Genomic DNA, 7,500 nt, shown 5'->3' on the forward strand with positions numbered 1-7,500 from the left:
AAAATTCGTTGAGAAATCTTTTGAAAAATTTGCCGTAATAAAATCTGTGAAAAATTTTGTCAGAATATATCGCGTTTAATTATCGAACGACGTTAAGTAAGATCGAATATTCAGTAAGTTGTTCGATTACGGTAGGCCTTTCAGTGGCTACTAGTGCCGTTGAAATGGTCCATAATACTTTAATCAACGTATCGAAAGCCAAGAGATATACGAGGCGTGTCGTAATCGGAGCGGAGTTAGTATAGACACGAGCCCGTGTCGCGTGTTCGTGTACGTCGATTATTGCCGAGGATTCGAGAACGCGTGCACGCACGATAACCGGTATCGTCACAGATCCATGCCATTATCCATTATCCGCGCAGGTATTACGTTCATTTGACACGCTATCCGAGTATTCGAGGTGCGCATAACCGACAAAGTAACGCGATTCCGCGTCCCGAACTGGGACACAACACGCGTGTGCACTTCCATGCGTGGCTAATCCCAGTTGATCTCATTAAACCGATGTTGGATAGAGAAGACCGATCGCGAAGAAATTTTCTGTGTGAAGCCGATGCACTTTGCTATTTGAAATTGAGATAAAGAAGACAGTTAGGGAATGACTGGACGAAACGTTTCTAATAAAAATGAAAATAGCGATAAATCATATCTTTTATGTTTCTACGTTGGTTCTAATGGTGGCAGTGAGAGAGGAAGGGATGATGGGCTCTTAAAGAAATCCTTGCTGCGTTTTATTTGTTTTCCTTTACTCTTTTTTTCTTCTTCTTCTTCTTCTTCTTTTATTATTATTTTTTTCTTTCTTTTTTCTTTTCTTTTCTTTTTTTTTTTTTTTTTTTTTTTTTGGAACATTTCAACTCGCAATAGAAGTCAAAACGGTACCGTAATGTTAACGTAGGTTTATTTAAACGGATTGCACAAGTTAACATTTGCATATGTATAATCCGTTCGTTGAAAAGGATAAGAAGAAACGTTAAAGAGAAGAACTGCCTTTTATTCGTCGGAAGTTAAATTCTACCTACCCTTGGTCGTTTCTTTTAATCACAATTACGCATTAATGCATTGCCTCTTTGCATGCGCCTCTTATTCCACGATTTCCTACATCTTATTTCCTGTTCCCTTCAACTAGCATTACTTTTTACGAAGAGTTTCGAGCGCACGCGTTATACCATAGTTTTCTAACTCCCGACGGCCATTAATTCCTAACGAACGAGTAATAAGGATTTGAAAAAAGAGCAATTAAGGACCAACCGAGGTTGGCCGAGAGCACGCAGCGTTACGCGTTAATTTCAGTCGACTTTTTTCTAATCATTTCATCCGTTTCTACTTTAAAATGATGAGCGAAAAGCTTTAGAGCGCCGTCCAATAAAACTCTTGTAGAAATTTATTCTTTTTCTTTTTGTTTCTTTTCCTTCTTTTCTTTCTTTTTTTGTTTTTTTTTTTTTTTTCCTTATTCTTCTTCAAGCACTTCCTTCGTTTTTAAAGGGAGATGAAACGAGAAAAAGAAGGAAGGAAAGAAAGAAAGAAAGAGGAAGAAAAAAATTTTATCGATTTAATCGCGAGCTTCGGTCACGTATCGATAATCCCAACAAATGTGTTGGCAGCAATAACAAGGACGAGATTCTCGAAAGTTTTTAACGGGGTAGCTATGGTGTTAATTACGTTGACCATTCGTAGAGCGTGCCTCGTTAACCACTACATCTGTGAAACTTCCATTCACGATGTTACGTCTGTCTCCATTCATACAGTCACTTTTATATATATATATATATATATATATATATATATATTATAGGTAGAATCATACCGAATACCCATGAAAATTTTATACATACTTATGGCGATCCAGCGTCATTGGGTACACGTTGATAATCGACATTTGGCACGCGATAATTGCTCTTTTTCTTCTTTGATTTCTCGTCATCGTCGTGATAGTCGTCGATAGTAATCGTCGATGCGATCCACTGGATCGCATTTAACCGTTAATGTTAACATACGCGATCTCGGGCTCAGTGAATGGATCGTAAAGTCAATTACGTGCACTCTTACGGGTCGTGCGAACGAGACTCGTCTTTCGAACCATGCTTATCCTTCGTATCGTTCTCGATATTCTTTACGATTCACGGAGTGATAAACTCTCGTATAAACTGCAACCAGATCGTACCGTCATACCCGCTCCAAATAGAGATGTAAAAATTCCATCGAGAGGAAAAGTTTAATAAAAGTTGATCGTACAGAAAGTTTTCTAAAGAATCGAAAGAATCGCTAGTTATATAGATACATTCCTGAATGAGAGAGAAACCAATAATAAGTCTAAGTAATTTCTAAAAAATGTACTACTGATTAGAACACTCGTAAACGGTGACAATTACGCGAACGAATTTCAAAGAATCGATTTGCGAGTCGATGAGATTTATTTAAGCGAATTTTTCTTTCTTTCTTTCTTTTTCATTTCATCTCTCAAAGAAAAAGATCGAATTTTCACAAGCGGGATAAATAAAAGTGGGTGTTCGCCACCGTATAAATTATCGTCGTATTCGAAGACACTTACAAATTATCGAGTCTCGAGTATGAACAGAGGTATACGAACGTTGCGAAAAGTAGACAAGTAAGTTTGATGACTTTATACGTTATTCGAATAATTCTCACTTAACTCAAACGTGATAAAATTCTTGTTGATTTCTTGCTCGTTTTGTCGGCGATTCTTCCTTTAAAAAGATGATCCTCGTTAAATTCCAAAGGATTATATCAGACGTTAATTCTTTTATATTAATAATTAATCGTGCATAATTATTACGTCGATTAAACACACGAACATTAGAACATTGAAACGTCAGAATGAAATTAATCGCGATCGAGTGTATCTATCTGAGAAAATGAATATAACACGATTAAAGTCACTCGATGTAATCGTGTAAATAAGTTGTAAGTATCTCCTATGTTTTATCTTAGATCAGAATTAGAGTTAACGTCCTTGTCATCTTCATTCATTCATCGGCGATAAATTTAGCGATAAGTTTATTCGCTCGTTCGTTCCAAGAAATCTATAAAGTTTATCTGACCGGTCGTCGAGCATTAAACGGCAGGAAGAAGCTGGACTCTGTAACGCTATCTTGACCTGGTTCTCGTCATCGGCAACATTTCGTGTTAATTTCTCTCCTCATCTCTCTCTCTCTCTCTCTCTCTCTCTCTCTCTCTCTCTCTCTCTCTATCTCTTTCTCTCTACCAGTTATATCTGGTAACAATATCTCTGGCAGTTGAAAGGACACGCAAAGAATTTTGCTGGACCACCATCGTAAACGTCATCGTACGACGACTTAATCTCGAGTTCGGCAAATTATTCTTTAAGGAAGTGAAGTTCTCACGCAACACGTATAACCTTTTCCTCCCAATTTGTTTTCTCGAAAGACACACGCGCGTATTATCCTCGTGCAGCATCGTAAAAAATTTCAAACAGGTTCTTCTTCATTCGATATCACGAATACGTATAATAACCGATAATTCTCCAAGTGTCCGAATCCGTGCATCGTAGGAACGATTAGAATCTTAGAGATCAATCGACGATACATCTTTAGTAACCGTTATAAATCGACCATTAACCAGTATGATTCACCAGAGTTTCTAAAATATATAACGTTAAGTTAACCGGGAATAATCGATAAAAATCCAAATTTATACGTCAAAGATTTGCGTCGATGATCGTAAAAAAAAAAAAAAAGAGAAGAAAAAGAAAAAATGTAGAAGGAAAAAAAGAATTCTCTCTCTCTCTCTCTCTCTCTCTCTCTCTCTTTTTCTCTCCTTTCTCTTTCCTTATTTATTCTTTTTTTTCTTTTCCTCTTTTTTGCTCGTTTCTTTCCTCCACACTTGCCACCCTCCTCTCCCCTTTTAATCCCGTAGTAAGAACGTAGCTGAATTTATTATACTCGTATATAAATAAGAAGCAATAGAAGTTGCTTTGATACGTTGCGACTCACGTACTCACGGAGACAAATCGGCCCGTATGCGAGCTTGCGTGCTCGCGCGATTGACGGTGAGTGACGTTGAGGTTGATGGAGAAAAGAGGAGCCGAGGAGAGACGGTGTTGTCACATTAAAACGTCTTCGAACGGTGCTGAAGGGGAATTATTAGCGTGGGATCTATCGCACACATTTACTTAAAGAGAAAGAGAAAGACAGATGGAGAGACAGAAAGAGACACGGAGAGAAAGAGAGAAAGAGAGAAAGAGAAAGAAAGAAAGAGAGAGATGGTAGGATCTGGCCGAGTGCGGTTTGCTTCAGCGAGAACCACCGTTATGAAGACGCGTGCAATCCAACCGGCTCGCTCGAAACATTCCTGGAATGTATTGTGCGCGTTCTGCCACTGCGGCTACGTTTCTACTCGCGTGTGATGAGGAAGAGGAGGACGAAGAGGAGGAGAATGAAAAGAAGAAGAAGAAGAAAAAGGAAAAGGAGAAGGAGGAAAGAGGAGGAGAAGGAGGAGAAAATAATGTAGGAAACCTCTCTTTTCTTTCGACTTCCTTCTATCCGATCGATAGTATATAACATAATTTCAAGACTCACATGTTGATTACACCGTTCACATATTTATTATGTTACAGTCTCTAGATTCTTTAAGGTTAATCAGCGTTCAGCAATGTGTGTCTGGTGAATCGAAAACACGCGAGGCACTCTGTCTACTCTACTACTTGTCGCCCACGATTAATCCTTCCGCTCGCGGGACCACCCGTTTCGAGTTCGACACGCTTTCGCCGAGTCCAATGAGTTCTGGAATTCATTGCTCCCTCTTTCCCTTCCTCCCTCTCTCTCTCTCTCTCTCTCTCTCTCTCTCTCTTTCGTCGGGATATTTATTAGCTCACACCGAGTACATTTGTTTCAAAGCAAATAGAAACTCGTATGTCGTCTTTATCGTGGTAATTTATTTATTGACGATATTGATTGACGTTAAGATTACAGAGTAATAGTTAAAAGAAGATCCATAAGAAGATCCATGGTATTGTCTTTGAAGGATCGACGTTAGACACGGATGTCTTGGTTCGATTTCACGGTACTTTCAGCGGTCTTTCGTAGTTTGAGTCACGACGATCGTTACGGTTGAAAGAAGATTGGAATGAAAACTCTTGGGAACGTTTAAGACGAGTGAGTCATTAAATGATATATATGTATGTAATAATCGTATGTTCTCTCTTATATATTACGATCCTTCTTCGTTAAACGTCTAATAAATTCTTAATTAATTATGATCCAGAATGTTAACGATATATCGAACTCATTTTGATTCTCGATAGGACAAGTAGGTAATGTAGGTATAAATATGCTCCGGTATAATTAACGTCACCAAGTGTATTCTCCTTCGTCTCGATCGTTTACGGTCCGTTGAAGGCTATCGTAACGTCGGTACCGTTCAAACCTCTCTGTTCCTTTTCTCTTATCTCTTTCTCTTTCTTCCTCAACGATGACTTCACGTAGTCGTTCGAGAGTTAACAACATCCTACCCCTACTCCGTTACGTTTTCTGCTTCATCTCCCACGACGAGAGACTTACGGAGTGTTTAGTCCGTGCTACTTGCTACTTCGCTCGAGTAAACAAAGTACCACGCGTACACTTTACTCTCCAACGTGATACCGTAGTAGTACTATTCGTTTGTTTGCTCGGCTAACGTTGCTCTGCTAATATCGATCTTCTATCGAGCAACTTCGATCAACTTGAAATTTTCATTGAAGATTACACGAGAGAGCCATTGACAATTCTAGTGCGATTATCCTTTCGATCTACGATCGAATGATAATTGGATGAAAAATTCTTGTCATTCAAACTACGCTACTTTTAAACAACAATGTGATCCCACAGAAAATGTTAATCAAACAAAATGGAGTCAACAAATCGATAACTATTCCCAAAGATGATCACACATCGGGAAGTCGGTTCTAACTCAGTCAATGAATGGGATCGATGAAGCAACGATGCGTTTAATCCGACAAAAACCTGCCGGACCTAACGAGCCTTGGAACAGGCTTGAAATCGCATTGACTCCTCCTTCACAAAGCGATCGCTCGTACGATTATCTTCTAATCTCTAAAACTTCATATTATTTTTCATTCGTTCCTTCTCCGTCATATCATTTGTCGTCGGCAGGTAGTCGTTCTATTCTTGCCTAACAAAAATTTATTTCAATCGTCGAATTATATTTGAAAAAGAAAAAAAAAAGAAAAGAAGAAATCTCTTCCTTAGATACAATCCTTCATATTACAAGACCGACGTTAGAGAAGCCTATGGGCTTAGAAAAATATTCTTGGCGATAAAGCATCGTCTTCCCAAAGTACACGCCATCACCATCATCATCTCTCTCTCTCTCTCTCTCTCTGTCTCTGAGACGTTCTATCCACGGACGATAATCATCGGAATGAGTTGTTGCGGCAGAATGATCGCGCCGGAAACGAACGTATGGCCCTTCATCCTAACTCTCATCGTGATATCTCCGTGATGGCTCGTAGAACGTTTGATATTTCTTTGACGCAATCACACGTTAGAACGAACGATGAAAATTAGCCGATCTTTTACGAGCATCTCGTACCGTTAGAACGATCGAAGCTAATTCCTACGAAGAAGGCAAGGAAGCGTGTTGGCTCGCGACACTCGTAATTCCATTGTCTTTAGAATAAGAGACTCGTATTTCCGGATGGGATATATTGTATGGTAATTTCTTGAAGTTGAAATGGAAAGGTGGTAATATCAATAAACGCACGACACGCTCCGTCAATTTGTAATCGAGCTTTATAACCCAGTCCGACGCGTGGGAATGGTAAAGCAAATTGTTTCATGTATTTTCATTTTCATACTTAATTCATTCATCTTCTCCTACCTGATACCCCTCCACCCTCATACCCCTCCGCTCATTCCAGTTTTATTATTACATTCTTTTTAAGTAGACGATCCAAGCAACTTTTCCTCTTCCGTTCTGATATAATTATCATACAACGATACGTGTCCTAATTAAATAACTTCATGAGTATACATTTATGGTAGTTAAAATTAATACGAATAAGACTCCAATATACATATATACATACATACGTCATAACTTTCAGTAATGTATTATTCAATGGTGAAATTTTGCGTTTGAACAATGTGTCGTTGTTAATTAAAAAAGAAAAAAAAAACAAAGACAGAGAGAGAGAGAGAGAGAGAGAGAGAGAGAGAGAAAGATAAGGAAGAAAGAACAAAAAGTATCGCCTGAGAAAAGATCAGAGAGCTTATTTGAATTTTCTCGTGTATAAAACGTAATAATATTTGCTTCGTTGTCGAGTTTACGATTATAAAAGTATCGTTTATCTCGATGTAGACGTCAGATACATATATCCTGATCACGAAGAACATATGTGTGCGTGCGTGCGTGTGCGCGCCTAAGCATTCTTATCTCACACACAACATAAGCATGATTTCTCTCGGCAAGTCAATTTTGCGCTCCAAACCTCGTTGGGATTCGAACCGCGACCTGCCGGACGGT

At 38.8% G+C, this 7,500-nt stretch overlaps 1 protein-coding gene across 6 annotated transcripts in view; it reads left to right on the forward strand.

Moving 5' to 3' along the window:
* Positions 1-7,500, forward strand: part of LOC122633820 — a 25,649-nt gene that overhangs the window by 9,532 nt on the left and 8,617 nt on the right. The gene's annotated exons all lie outside the window — the stretch shown is intronic.

This window comes from Vespula pensylvanica, chromosome 13, assembly GCF_014466175.1.
Source record: "Vespula pensylvanica isolate Volc-1 chromosome 13, ASM1446617v1, whole genome shotgun sequence".
Taxonomy (NCBI): Eukaryota; Metazoa; Arthropoda; class Insecta; order Hymenoptera; family Vespidae; genus Vespula; species Vespula pensylvanica.